Here is a 15,989-nt window from a genome sequence, read left to right on the forward strand (position 1 = left end):
CCAACACACCAATCAGCACAGTGAAGCCAGTGTGGAAGGGGAGGTAGATTGCACCACGAAAAGGGCTGGCACAGCTTAGTTCCAAAAGGAATAAGCAGGAATTACATTGTGACTTAACTGCCTGGGCTAGCCTGCCCACCTAGGACCCTGGGTATGTACTCAGCATTCTGCTGTCCATGCAGCCATAGCTTCACTGATATCGTTGCTCAACCTAGCTTTGATTTTACCATCTCTGGTATTTTACATGTGCTGCCATTACATCTTTTGCTTGTGACATACCCTATGTCACAATTCAGTCCCTGCTCTGCTCCTGGGTCTTACAGCTTCAGTCAATTAGGGCAGAATCTGCTCAGGATTTTCAGAATCAGGCCCTACAGTAAGGTGTAACATGAGTTAGATTGATTAAACACTGGATGGGGAGATATGTGAAGCAGAAACAATGAGGGTAAAAATACTAAGATTACACATGCAACGGCTTTGGTTGGTAATTTTTCAATGGGAGTTGCACACCTCACTTTGTTGGCCCTTTTTGAAAGCTCCAGCTCTAACATATAGTTGCATACAAATTCTGCAGAAGGCATTATGTAATTCTGTTTCCCTCCAAGAATTTTCAAAATTCTCTCACAGGAAAAAAGAAAATTATATTTCCCCTAATGATCAGATTTCTTGTGTGCCAAACTACCTCTTATCAATCAAATCACCTCTTTCAACACATTGCTTCCATGAAGCCAAGTAGCACAGGTTAAAAAAAAGCTTTTAAGTATGTCACTGGCCATTATCTTTGAAAACTCGTGGCGAACGGGGGAAGTCCCGGATGACTGGAAAAAGGCTAATGTAGTGCCAATCTTTAAAAAAGGGAAGAAGGAGGATCCTGGGAACTACAGGCCAGTCAGCCTCACCTCAGTCCCCGGAAAAATCATGGAGCAGGTCCTCAAAGAATCAATCCTGAAGAATCTCCTTCCTTAGAGGTTTTTAAGGTCAGGCTTGACAAAGCCCTGGCTGGGATGATTTAACTGGGAATTGGTCCTGCTTCGAGCAAGGGGTTGGACTAGATGACCTTCTGGGGTCCCTTCCAACCCTGATATTCTATGATTCTATGATTCTATGAAGCACTTACATGAGAGGAAAGTGATCAGGAACAGTCAGCATGGATTCACCAAGAGAAGGTCATGCCTGACTAAACTAATCGCCTTCTATGATGAGATTACTGGTTCTGTGGATGAAGGGAAAGCAGTGGATGTATTGTTTCTTGACTTTAGCAAAGCTTTTGACACGGTCTCCCACAGTATTCTTGTCAGCAAGTAAAAGAAGTATGGGCTGGATGAATGCAATATAAGGTGGGTAGAAAGTTGGCTAGATTGTCGGGCTCAACGGGTAGTGATCAATGGCTCCATGTCTAGTTGGCAGCCGGTGTCAAGTGGAGTGCCCCAGGGGTCGGTCCTGGGGCCGGTTTTGTTCAATATCTTCATAAATGATCTGGAGGATGGTGTGGATTGCACTCTCAGCAAATTTGCGGATGATACTAAACTGGGAGGAGTGGTAGATACGCTGGAGGGCAGGGATAGGATACAGAGGGACCTAGACAAATTGGAGGATTGGGCCAAAAGAAATCTGATGAGGTTCAATAAGGACAAGTGCAGGGTCCTCTACTTAGGACGGAAGAACCCAATGCACAGCTACAGACTAGGGACCGAATGGCTAGGCAGCAGTTCTGCGGAAAAGGACCTGGGGTGACAGTGGACGAGAAGCTGGATATGAGTCAGCAGTGTGCCCTTGTTGCCAAGAAGGCCAATGGCATTTTGGGATGTATAAGTAGGGGCATAGCGAGCAGATTGAGGGACGTGATCGTCCCCCTCTATTCGACATTGGTGAGGCGTCATCTGGAGTACTGTGTCCAGTTTTGGGCCCCACACTACAAGAAGGATGTGGATAAATTGGAGAGAGTCCAGCAAAGGGCAACAAAAATGATTAGGGGTCTGGAAAACATGACTTATGAGGAGAGGCTGAGGGAACTGGGATTGTTTAGTCTGCAGAAGAGAAGAATGAGGAGGGATTTGATAGCTGCTTTCAACTACCTGAGAGGTGATTCCAGAGAGGATGGTTCTAGACTATTCTCAGTGGTAGAAGAGGACAGGACAAGGAGTAATGGTCTCAAGTTGCAGTGGGGGAAGTTTAGGTTGGATATTAGGAAAAACTTTTTCACTAGGAGGGTGGTAAAACACTGGAATGCGTTACCTAGGGAGGTGGTAGAATCTCCTTCCTTAGAAGTTTTTTAGGTCAGGCTTGACAAAGCCCTGGCTGGGATGATTTAATTGGGGATTGGTCCTGCTTTGAGCAGGGGGTTGGACTAGATGACCTCCTGAGGTCCCTTCCAACCCTGATATTCTATGATTCTATGTCCTTAACATTAAGAATGAGAATTACCCTTGAATTCAAAGGGAATACACATGTACTTATGCATGTTTATTAGTCATGTTCTTTATTGCTTTGCTGAAATTAGGCTTTAATGTTAACACACTGAAGGAAGAAATGGGTTGGGGTTTTTTTTTTTTTTTAATTCTGTAACTCTGAATTTAGATCAAGTACAAGTAATACCAGTCATTTTTGGTGCCTTGGGTGTTTTGTGTGCATAATTTACAAAGTATAACCTGTTGTGGAAAGGACGTCTGTTTTGTAGAGCACTGAACACATCTTTTACATGAGAAGATTGTAAGAACCCAGAGGCTGCCAGTTACTTTGGCTGTAACAGAGCCATCCTTAGCTTTAGGTGATGTTAACTCATCTTTATTTTATCCATGACCTTTCTTGAGTGGTAACAACTAAGTTAGACTCCCTCATTTTGTATAGTAGGGATTATGTTTTCCAATGTGCATTGCTTTGCATTTATCAACATTGAATTTGAGCTTGTGAATTCCTTGATACAGAGTTTGCAACGTTGCTTAATTCAGAAGCAGATGAACTGATTTGACTGAAACTTTTTTTAAAAAGTGCACCTTTAGGCTAAGACCAAGCACAGAAAATCCAACCCATATAGGAATTTGTTGCTGAAAAGTTCTAAACCAGCTATTTGAAAAGAAAGGCTGGCATGGAAGTTGGAATTCTAACTTACTTAGAGTAGGGCTCTCTTATGCTAATCACTTGAATTAACTGACATTTTTATTCACAGCAAACTTCAAATCTTTATAAATTGATACACCATTACTAAACTTCATGATATGCAGTAGTCAACTCATCCTGTTTTTGTCAAAGTATGGGTTCCTATTCAAAACTTTATCATACTTTGTGTCTTCTTAAGGGCCATCTTCTATCGCAAGATTGTAATTTTATAATTTTAAACACCTTTTCACTGAAAATATGCTCCATGCTTTCCCAACACATTTCAACGAAAGTATTTGATCTAATAACAAACTTCCATTACTCTTTTTCGTTTCAGTTCAAAATTTAATTTATTGTAAAAAGAAAATGAAATGAAAAATATCAGTATTAACTCCTTATTCTTTTTTCTCTCCCCAGGACAACTAGCAGAGGAAGAAAAATAGTGGGTATGGAGCAATGACACATGAGGGGAAGCTGAAAAAGCAATGTAGGGAGAGGTGGGAATAGGGAGTTCGAGTATGGAGGAAAAAGTGAAACGAGGGAGCCAGAGGCTTATAGAGCATGAAGAGTGGAAGAGAAGAGTCAGGGGACTGAACTGGTAAACTAGCACATACTGAGCAGCTGCAGCTCAGCCACGTATTTGAGGAGGGGTGCTACAGATGCACCAAGCAAGCATGCAAAGGGAAGAAACTGCACACTGCAAGCGGAGGCAAAAGGAACGAGAAGAGGAAGAAATGGGGGGAGGGTGATAATAAAGGACCAGCTCTTTGTGACCAAAAGGTTTTAGTGGTCTAAGACCACTGAAGCCACTATGCAGTTCTTAATGTGTGAAAAAAATGGCATATCAAAAATAAGGAGTTTAGGTTACCTCTAGGGTATTTCTGTCTCAGTGCCTGATCAGTCTTGCCTTGCTAAGACTAGTGCGGAATGGACACCCATGCAATAGGAGATGCATTGTGACCAATGGCTCATTTGACTCAGGTCACTGGACATAAGAATGCCATTACTGGGTCAGACCAATGGTCCATCTAACCCAGTATCCTGTCCTCTGACTGTGGCCAATGCCAGGCACTTCAGAGGGAATGAACAGAACAGGGCAATCATCAAATGATCCACCTCCTGTCGTCTAGTCCCAGCATCTGGCAGTCAGAGACATAGGGACATCCAGAGCATGGGGTTGTATCCCTGACCATCTTGACTAATACCCATTGATGGACCTATCCTCCATGAATTTATCTAATTCTTTTTTGCACCGAGTTATACTTTTCGCCTTCACAAAATTCCCTGGCAATGAGTTCCACAGGTTGACTGTGTGTTGTGTGAAGAAATACTTCCTTTTGTTTGTTTTAAACCTGCTTCCTATTAATGTCTTTGGGTGACCTCTGATTCATGTGTTATCTGAAGGAGTAAATAACATTTCCTTTCCCCACACCAGTCATGATTTTATAGACCTCTATCGTATCCTGTTTTAGTAATCTCCTTTCCAAGATGAAAAATCCCAGTCTGTTTAATCTCTCCTTGTACAGAAGGTGATCCATAGCCTTAATCATTTCTATTGACATTCACTGTATCATTTCCATTTCAAATACATATTTTTTTTGAGATGGGGTGACCAGAACTGCAAGCAATATTCAAGGTGTGGACATGCAATGGATTTATATGGGGGCATTATAATATTTTCTGATTTATTATCTCCCCCTTTCCTAATGGTTCCTACCATTCTGTTAGTTTTTCTTACTGCCACTGTACACTGAGCAAATAGTTTCAGAGAATCATCCATGACCTTTCTTGAGTGGTAAGAACTAAGTCAGACTCCCTCATTTTGTATAGTAGGGCTTATGTTTTCCAATGTGCATTGCTTTGCATTTATCAACATTGAATTTAATCTGCCATTTTGTTGCCCAGTCACCCAGTTTTGTGAGATCCCTTTGAATCATAGAATATGAAGAAGGGACCTCAGGAGGTCATCTAGTCTAATCCCCTGCTCAAAGCAGGACCAATCCCCAATTTTTGCTCCAGATCCCTAAATGGCCCCCTCAAGAATTGAACTCACAACCCTGCGTTTAGTAGGCCAATGCTCAAACCACTGAGCTACCCCTCTCCCCTTTTGTAACTCTTTCAGTCTGTTTTGGACGTAGTCTACTTCTTGCTAAACAGGTGGATAGTTAAGTTTAATGCCATTAATTAATTAATTGCATTAGTTACAAATCGGCATGTTTTAGTAGTACACCAAATCCCTCTTCAGAAAAACTAAATGCAAGAATGCAGAAAAACCAAGTACAGTTGCAAGACAAGGTTCAGATCGAGGGTATCAAGTCAGGTTCCCTGCAAGTCATTGAATATGTGGTTAAAACAGCAGCTCCCATGTGTTTGTGGGATGGGGCTACCCGGCTTGGGCAGCCTCAATGCAGCCCTCGTTCCTGGGCCAGAGCATGTATTATGTTTTAAACTGATTACTATAAATAAAACATAGATTCTTTTTATATTTTCCAAAGCAATTTGCTCTCGTTGTGAACTTTTATGCCTAAATTCACACCAAAGCCATTTCTAAACACATGAAATTAGCAGCTTTACTGAAAATATGACAGCAAGCAAGATATGGTAATATAAAAATGGAATGGTTACCAACAACAAATCTAAATATTGTTGAGGTTGCCTTGCAATCAAGTTTTAAATACATCTACAAATATTTTCTTTCCTTCTCTCTCCAGTTTCCCAGCAGACATGATTTAGGACTTTCTTGGGGAACCTGAAGTCAATAGTATTTGTGGGCCAAAAATACAAAATATGGTTCTATTTTTACCTATACCTGGGCATATATCTGAATGAGATTTTTACTCCGCTAAATCCCTTCAGCTTTGTTCCTTCTTTTAAATGGTGGTTTTGGAAATGAACCATTAGGAAACAAGCCAATGTATCCATATTCCTATTCAGCACATCTCTGTCTGTGTCTCATGGGGGTGCTGTGGAGATTACGCCATCCCCTAAAATGAATTACAGATCACAGTTGGGAAATATTCACAGGTGTCAGAGTAATAGCCGTGTTAGTCTGTATTCGCAAAAAGAAAAGGAGTATATTCACAAACATTCTTGAGACTTTTTTTTTTTATTTTGGATGCAGGACATACCCGGGTGTTGTAACCTCCTTGGAATCATGCCCTCCTCATCCTTTCCAGCTCCCTATGCACATACCCTGACGGTACCATCATTATTAGTACAATATTAAAAACCAGACAGTAGTAAGGGCTTAGTTCTGCTGAGCACTCTAGACCTGATCCAGCAAAGTATATAAGCTCATGCTTGACTTAGGTAGGATGTGTCACTGACTTTTTATGACCGTGCTGTGGTATTCAGTCAAAACTTTAATCTAAAAAAGAAATCATAAAAACTCAATGGGACATTGTACATACTTAAAATTAAGCATGTGCTTACTTTGCTGGATCAGGTCTAGAATGCTCAACATTTTGCAGAAATGAGGCTTTACAAATGTCCATATGGCTTCTTGTCAAATTATTTTAAATGTAATGGTGGCATACTGTACAACATTCAGGGTAGGGCTGTCAGTTGATTAAAAATTAATTATGATTAATCACACGATTAAAATTTAATCACGATTAATCGCGCTGTTAAACAACAATAGAATACCATTTATTTTAAATATTTTTGGATGTTTACTATATTTCAAATATGTTGATTTCAATTATAACACAGAATACAAAGTGTACAGTGCTCACTTTATATTTATTTTTGATTACAAACATTTTCACTGTAAAAAAACAAAAAAACGTATTTTTCAATTCACCTCATAAAAGTACTGCAGTGCAATCTCTGTATCATGACAGTTGAACTTACAAATGTAGAATTATGTACAAAAAACCTGCATTCAAAAATAAAACAATGTAAAACTTTAGAACCTACAAGTCCACTCAGTCCTAATTCTTGGTCAGCCAATCACTCAGACAAACAAGGTTGGTTACAATTTGCAGGCAATAATGATACCTGCTTCTTGTTTACAATGTCACCTGAAAGTGAGAATAGGCATTTGCATGGCACTGTTGTAGCCGGCATTGCAAGATATTTATGTTCCAGATGCGCTAAAGATTCATATGTCTCTTCATGTTTCAACCAACATTCCAAAGGACATGCATCCATGCTGATGGTGGGTTCTGCTTGATAACCATCCAAAACAGTACGCACTGAAGCATCTGAGTCAGTTACCACCAGCAGAAGGTTCATTTTCTTTTTTTTGGTGGTTTGGGTTCTGTAGTTTCCGGACTAGAGTGTTGCTCTTTTTAAAAGCATGCTCCACACCTTGTCTCTCTCAGATTTTGGAAGGCACTTCAGATTCTTAAACCTTGGGTCAAGTGCTGTAACTATTTTTAGAAATCTCCCATCGGTACCTTCTTTGCGTTTTGTCAAATCTGCTGTGAAGGTGTTCTTAAAACGAACATGTGCTGGGTCATCATCCGAGACTGCTATAACATGGAATAGATGCAGAATACAGGTAAAACAGAGTAGCAGACATACAATTCTCATCCAAAGGAGTACAGTCACAAATTTAATTGGCGTGATATTTTTAACAAGCATTATCAGCATGGAAGCATGTCCTCTGGAATGGTGGCTGAAGCATGGAAGCACGTTTAGCGTATCTCACCAATGCCAAATAAAGGGGAACGATCACATCCCTCAATCTGCTGGCAATGCCCCTACTTATACATCCCAAAATGCCATTAGCATTCTTGGCAACAAGGACACACTGTTGACTCATATCCAGCTTCTCGTCCACTGTAACCTCTAGGTAGTTTTCTGAAGAACTGCTGCCTAGCCATTCGGTTCCTAGTCTGTAGCAGTGCATGGGATTCTTCCGTCCTAAGTGCAGGACTTAGCATTTGTCCTTGTTGAACCTCATCAGATTTCTTTTCGCCCAATCCTCCAATTTGTCTAGGGCCCTCTGTATCCTATCCCTACCCTCCAACATATTTACCACTCCTCCCAGTTTAGCGTCATCTGAAAACTTGCTGAGGGTGCAATCCACACCATCCTCCAGATCATTAATGAAGATATTGGACAAAACCAGCCCCAGGACTGACCCTTGGGGCACTCTGCTTGATACCGGCTGCCAACTAGACATGGAGCCATTGGTCACTACCCATTGAGCCCGACGATCTGGCCAGCTTTCAATCTACCTTATAGTCCATTCATCCAGCCTGTACTTCTTTAACTTGCTGGCAAGAATACTGTGGGAGACCGTATCAAAAGCTTTGCTAAAGTCAAGGAACAACACGTCCACTGCTTTCCCTTCGTCCACAGAACCAGTTATCTCGTCATAGAAGGCAATTAGATTAGTTAGGCATGACTTGCCCTTAGTGAATCCATGCTGACTGTTCCTGATCCCTTTCCTCTCCTCTAAGTGCTTCAAAATTGATTGCTTGAGGACATCCTCCATGATTTTTCCAGGGACTGAGGTGAGGCTGACTGACCTGTAGTTCCCTGGATCCTCCTTCTTATATAGAATATACTATATTATGAGTTACATTGTACAGCACACAGAAAAGAGGCACACAAATCCACAGTTAAAACTTACCGGTCATGTGTGATTTCCTTTTGAGTTTAGCCAAAAAAGCAACCACTACAAAAAAACAAAAACTGCTCTGTACCAATTTCTCACTAGGAGAAATTCAAGAGGATTTAAAGATAAAAAACAAAGCGTGAAGCATTCAAATAATCCTGTGCTTAAAAATCCATCTTTATTATGAAGCATGTGAGACCAAGCTGAGATCTGAGAAAAACAGTTTTCTTGGACTCAGACTTCTCACAAAAAAAACTGTTTAATAACTACATGATTGTTCTGTTATGTTAGAATACTTCTTATTTTAGCAGGTTGGGTAACTATTAAGTAATTTAATCTAGTTATACGCTGGTGTCAGATTTTTTTTTTTTTGTGGGGGACATTTTGCTCATATGCATAAGGGGCCTCTTTTCTGCCTATCAGCGTTTCCCCAATTCTGAGGCATACCTCCTTGGAGAGTTATGGGGGACTAGTTAATGGAAGTTGCGGGAGGATGGAGAGCCATCTCAACTGTTCTCCAAAGTCTCAGCTTTTAATTTAAAACATTAAGCCTTGGTCTACACTAGGAGTTGAGGTCGAATTTAGCAGCGTTAAATCGGTTTAACACTGCACCCGTCCACATGATGAAGCCCTTTTTTTTTACTTAAAGGGCTCTTAAAATCTATTTCCGTACTCCACTCCCGACAAGGGGATTAGTGCTGAAATCAGCCTTGCCGGGTCGAATTTGGGGTACTGTGGACGCAATTAGATGGTATTGGCCTCTGTGAGCTATGCCAGAGTGGTCCATTGTGACCGCTCTGGATAGCACTCTCAACTCAGATGCACTGGCCAGGTAGACAGAAAAAGGCCCGCAAACTTTTGAATTTCAATTTCCTGTTTGGCCAGCATGGCAAGCTGCAGGTGAATGCAGAGCTCATCAGCAGAGGTGACCATGCAGAGCTCATCAGCAGAGGTGACCATGATGGAGTCCCAGAATCGCAAAAGAGCTGGGAGGTATGGGATCTGATCACTGTATGGGGAGAGGAATCTGTGCTATCAGAACTCCGTTCCAGTTTTCGAAAAGCCAAAACTTTTGTCAAAATCTCCCAGGGCATGAAGGACAGAGGCCATAACAGGGACCCGAAGCAGTGCCTTGTGAAATTTAAGGAGCTGAGGCAAGCCTACCAGAAAACAGAGAGGCAAACAGCTCCTCCGGGTCAGAGCCCCAAACATGCTACTTCTATGATGAGCTGCATGCCATTTTAGGGGATTCAGCCACCACTACCCGAGCCATGTTGTTTGACTCCTTCAATGGAGATGGAGGGAACACAGAAGCAGGTTTTGGGGACGAGGAAGATGATGATGATGAAGTTGTAGATTGCTCACAGCAAGCAAGCGGAGAAACCGGTTTTCCCAACAGCCAGGAACTGTTTCTCACCCTGGACCTGAAGCCAGTACCCCCCGAACCCACCCAAGGCTGCCTCCCGGACCCGCCAGGCGGAGAAGGGACCTCTGGTGAGTGTACCTGTTAAAATACTATACATGGTTTAAAAGCAAGTATGTATGTTTAATGATTAATTTGCCCTGGCATTCACGGCTCTCCTGGATGTACTCCCAAAGCCTTTGCAAAAGGTTTCTGGAGAGGACAGCCTCATTCCGTCCACCATGGTAGGACACTTTACCACTCCAGGCCAGTAGCACGTACTCGAGAATCATTGTAGAACAAAGCACTGCAGTGTATGTTTGCTGGCGTTCAAACAACATCAGTTCTTTATCTCTCTGTGTTATCCTCAGGAGAGTGATGTCATTCATGGTCACCTGGTTGAAATAGGTGATTATCATGCACATTGTAAGGAGAGTGGTCACTTTAGATAAGCTATTACCAGCAGGAGAATGGGGTGGGGGGAGGTATTTTTTCATGCTTTGTGTGTATAAAAAGATCTTCTACACTTTCCACAGTATGCATCCGATGAAGTGAGCTATAGCTCACGAAAGCTTATGCTCAAATAAATTGGTTAGTCTCTAAGGTGCCACAAGTACTCCTTTTCTTTTTGGTTGAAATAGGGTGCTTTTCTTAAGGAGACATTCAGAGGTGCCCGTTCCTGCTGGCTGTTTGCCTGTGGCTGAACAGAAATGTTCCCCGCTGTTAGCCATGGGGATGGGGGAGGGGCTAGCCACGTGGTGCGGGGAGGCAAAATGCGACCATGGAATGAAAGCAGATGTGCTATGTATGTAATGTTAACAGCAAGGTTTACCGTGAAAGCGTGTACCCATTGTTCTATAAAATGTGTCTTTTTAAATACCACTGTCCCTTTTTTTTTCTCCACCAGCTGCATGTGTTTCAAGGATCACAGGATCTTCTCCTTCCCAGAGGCTAGTGAAGATTAGAAGGCGAAAAAAATGCACTCACGATTAAATGTTCTCTGAGCTCATGCTGTCCTCCCACACTGACAAAGCACAGACGAATGCGTAGAGGCAGACAATGTCAGAGTGCAGGAAAGCACAATATGACCGGGAGGAGAGGTGGCAGGCTGAAGAGAGTAAGTGGTGGGCTGAAGAGAGGGCTGAAGCTAAAAGGTGGTGGCAGCGTGATGAGAGGAGGCAGGATTCAATGCTGAGGCTGCTGGAGAATCAAACTAATATGCTCCAGCATACGATTGAGCTGCAGGAAAGGCAGCTGGAGCACAGACCACCGCTACAGCCCCTGTGTAACCAACCACCCTCCTCCCCAAGTTCCAAAGCCTCCTCACCCAGACGCCCAAGAATGTGGTGTGGGGGCCTCCAGCCACTCCACCCCAGAGGATTGCCCAAGCAACAGAAGGCTGGCATTCAATAAGTTTTAAAGTTTTAAACTTTTAAAGTGCTGTGTGGCCTTGTCCTTCCCTCCTCCACCACCCCTCCCGGTGCTTCTCTCCTCCACCACCCCTCCTGGGCTACCTTGGTAGTCATCCCCCTATTTGTGTGATGAATTAATAAAGAATGCATGAATGTGAAGCTACAATGACTTTATTGCCTCTGCAAGTGGTGATCGAAGGGAGGTGGGGAGGGTGGTTAGCTTACAGGGAAGTAGAGTGAACCAAGGGGCGGGGGGTTTCATCAAGGAGAAACAAACAGAACTTTCACACCGTAGCCTGGCCAGTCATGAAACTGGTTTTCAAAGCTTCTCTGATGCGTACCGCGCCCTCCGATGCTCTTCTAACCGCCCTGGTGTCTGGCTGCGCGTAACCAGTGGCCAGGCGACTTGCCTCAACCTCCCACCCAGCCATAAACGTCTCCCCCTTACTCTGACAGATATTGTGGAGCACACAGCAAGCAGTAATAACAGTGAGAATATTGATTTTGCTGAGGTCTAAGCGAGTCAGTAAACTGCGCCAGCGCGCTTTTAAACATCCGAATGCACATTCTACCACCATTCTGCACTTGCTCAGCCTGTAGTTGAACAGCTCCTGACTACTGTCCAGTCTGCCTTTGTATGGCTTCATGAGCCATGGCATTAAGGGGTAGGCTGGGTCCCCAAGGATAACTAAAGGCATTTCAACATCCCCAACGGTTATTTTCTGGTCTGGGAATAAAGTCCCTTCCTGCAGCTTTTGAAACAGACCAGAGTTCCTGAAGATGCGAGCGTCATGTACCTCTCCCGGCCATCCCACGTTGATGTTGGTGAAACGTCCCTTGTGATCCACCAGAGCTTGCAGCACTATTGAAAAGTACCCCTTGCGGTTTATGTACTCGCCGGCTTGGTGCTCCGGTGCCAAGATAGGGATATGGGTTCCGTCTATGGCCCCACCACAGTTAGGGAATCCCATTGCAGCAAAGCCATCCACTATGACCTGCACATTTCCCAGAGTCACTACCCTTGATATCAGCAGATCTTTGATTGCGTTGGCTACTTGCGTCACAGCAGCCCCCACAGTAGATTTGCCCACTGCAGATTGATTCCCGACTGACCAGTAGCTGTCTGGCATTGCAAGCTTCCACAGGGCTATTGACACTCGCTTCTCAACTATGAGGGCTGCTCTTATCTTGGTATTCATGCACTTCAGGGCAGGGGAAAGCAAGTCACAAAGTTCCATGAAAGTGCCCTTACGCATGTGAAAGTTTTGCAGCCACTGGGAATCGTCCCAGACCTGCAACACTATGCGGTCCCACCAGTCTGTGCTTGTTTCCCAGGCCCAGAATTGGCATTCCACTGCATGAACCTGGCCCATTAGCACCATGATGCCCGCATTGCCAGGGCCCGTCCTTTTAGAGAAGTCTGTGTCCATGTCCTCATCACTCTCATCACCGCGCTGACGTTGCCTACTCGCCCGGTTTCACTTTGCCAGGTTCTGATGCTGCATATACTGCTGGATAATGTGTGTGGTGTTTAATGTGCTCCTAATTGCCAAAGTGATCTGAGCGGGCTCCATGCTTGCCATGGTATGGCGTCTGCACAGAAAAAAGGTGCAGAACGATTGTCTGCCGTTGCTCTGATGGAGGGAGGGGCGACTGATGACATGGCTTACAGGGTTGGTTTACAGGGAATTAAAATCAACGAAAGGGGTGGCTTTACATCAAGGATTGAACTCAAAACCCTGGGTTTAGCAGGCCAATGCTCAACCCACTAAGCTATCCCTCCCTCTGGTATTTCAGGCAGGACTGAATCTCCATTAAAGTTTTCAAGGTGCCCCTGACAGACCTCACCAAAACGATTGTCAGCCGTTGATTTCACGGACGGAGGGAGGGGGGAGCAAATGAATACAAAACAAATCTGGTCTATTTCTTGTTTGGATCCACTCCATCTATCTTTTACACCTTTGGCTGGCAGCAGACCGTGCAATAGGACTGCAAGCCATCCACATCTCCTGGCTGCTCAGCAGAGGATGGTGCAATAGGACTGTTACCCATCCTCATCTCCTGCCTGCTCACCATAAGATGGTACAATAGGACTGCCTGCAGGACTAAAGAGAATGACCTGGTCGAGCCACTCCTAATTTAGTCCCTGCACCCATGTCTGCCCAGGCGCTCCTGACCGACCATACCGAGGCGCCAGGAGCACCTCGGACATGATGAGGATGGTTTTCAGGCCTATTGCACCGTCTGCTGCCACAAGGCAATGGGTTGCTGCTGCTGTGTAGCAATGCAGTACCACGTCTGCCAGCACCCAGAAGACATACGGTGACAGTGAGCTGAGTGGTCTCCATGCTTGCCGTGGTATGGCGTCTGCACAGGTAACTCAGGAAAAAAGGCATGAAACGATTGTCTGCTGTTGCTTTCACAGAGGGAGGGATGGAGGGAGGGCCTGACGACATGTACCCAGAACCACCCGCGACAATGTTTTTTGCCCCATCAGGCATTGGGATCTCAACCCAGAATTCCAATGGGCAGCGGAGACTGCGGGAACTGTGGGATAGCCACCCACAGTGCAACGCTCCGGAAGTTGACTCTAGCCTCGGTACTGTGGAAGCACTCTGCCGAGTTAATGCACTTAATGCACTTAGAGCATTTTCTGTGGGGACACACACACTCGAATATATAAAAACAATTTCTAAAAAAAGACTTCTATAAATTCGACCTAATTTCGTAGTGTAGACATACCCTAAGTAAGTCTCTAGCTGTTGTTTGTAAAGAAAACCTTCAAACATGATCCAAGTATAACCAATGCAGAGACATCTATCAGAGTTTGCAGAGAGCCTGAAATATTGCTTGTCCCATGAACAGTTTGAAGGACTGCAGTTTTAATGTTTTTTGCTTGAAGCTGAGAACAGAGTTCTGATTTTACCTCATTTTGAAAGCTCACCTTTACTTATAAATTAATGATGCCTTAAAAACTTTTTAAAACTAACCTGACCTTCCTTCTGCTGGATTGTAATGTTATAACTATTCTGGCAAAGTTATGAATCTGTCTTTTTGTTCCATTGGTACTCAATTTAAAAACTTGATTTCAGATCAGAGTCTGGAAAAATATAAATATTTTACTTTATTGTTCACAAGTTGATATATTGTATTATTGAGTTAGAAACAAAATTACAATTTATTCAAAGCCTTTTTCAATCTCAACTGATAAAAGCATGCATAATGTATCTGTATCTGTCAATGTTAATCCATGGGGTAGAATTTGTAAGTGTGATATACAGAAAGCAGCAGAAACAGCTCTGAATACTGTAAGTGGTAGAAATTTTTACACACACACACACACTGAGAACAATTCCATCCAAATTTTTGCCCACTTCGGCCCAAAGAAATTATGTGGGTGTAAGGTAGGGCACAATTTGGCCTACTAATTGAAAGTTTTACATATAAAACACTAAGCATGTCAGTAGTAAAGAACTTAAGGGACAAACTTTCAATGATTATCAATGTCGTACCCATCATACATTTTAGTGGTATTAATTGATTTCCAAAGGTGCCAGAGATAAAATCACACAAACTCTGAGAAAGATTCAAATACTTGTGGAGATTAGAGAGGACTGGAAACTTCACTTAATTGACAGTAAAAGTAACAACAAAAAATAAAAGTTTTGTTTGTACCCAGAAATATAGGAAGGTTATGACAATATCAAGCTTGATCCTCTACATTAATTTTTTCCCAAGTAAACAGGTACAGCACCAGCTGGCTTTAGCCACTTCCTGTCAATATACTATTCAAATTGCCCTATCTGTCCTTTTATTAGTCTGTGTATTCAGAGACAGGCTCCCATTTTCATTCATATCAACACAACATTGTATTCTTTGTTGTCTCAGTTTCACTGATATTCTGGGTAACATATTAACACAATAAAAAGCATATCTGAAAAACTTTTCTAGGAGACGAGGTCCATTTCATCCTAGCTCTTTTGTTGGTATTCAGTGCATGTATTTTGTAGGGGGGAAAGGGGAAAAGGACCCTGTCCCCACCATCAAAACATGCCTATTTAATGCCACATAGAATTCCAGTCCTTGCATTCCAGGGAGTACAAGGACTGCTGTATACCTATTCTCCTGGGTTTGCACAACATGACAAAAAAAAGGGAGCAAGAGTGGGGAGGAAGCTGGGCCCTGGTTCTCCTCACTCCCCACACATGCACAATAGCCTGCAGAGCAGGCTGGTGCAGCAATGGATGCATGGCCTCTCCTAGCTCCTGAGCAATTCAAAGCACTCTAGCATTGCTCCCTACAAGGTGACTATTCAAGCCTGAAATGATTACAGCATTTGTTTCCTTTGCAATGGCCCCATTTTTTTGCTATTATAACCTAAGCAGCTACATCAAGGATCTAATGCATCAATACATATGAAAACAAAGAAAAGAAAACTGTACTGTCCTGGAAGTCTGATGTGAGAATCTTGTGTCATGCAGTATTCTGCCTCATATCATACTTAGGGCTT

The 15,989-nt window shown here is 43.2% G+C and overlaps 1 protein-coding gene across 11 annotated transcripts in view; it reads right to left on the reverse strand.

Annotated features, from left to right (window-relative positions):
• Positions 1-15,989, reverse strand: part of DMD (dystrophin) — a 2,122,534-nt gene that overhangs the window by 1,617,206 nt on the left and 489,339 nt on the right. The window lies entirely within an intron of this gene.

This window comes from Caretta caretta, chromosome 1 (assembly GCF_965140235.1).
Source record: "Caretta caretta isolate rCarCar2 chromosome 1, rCarCar1.hap1, whole genome shotgun sequence".
Taxonomy (NCBI): domain Eukaryota; kingdom Metazoa; phylum Chordata; order Testudines; family Cheloniidae; genus Caretta; species Caretta caretta.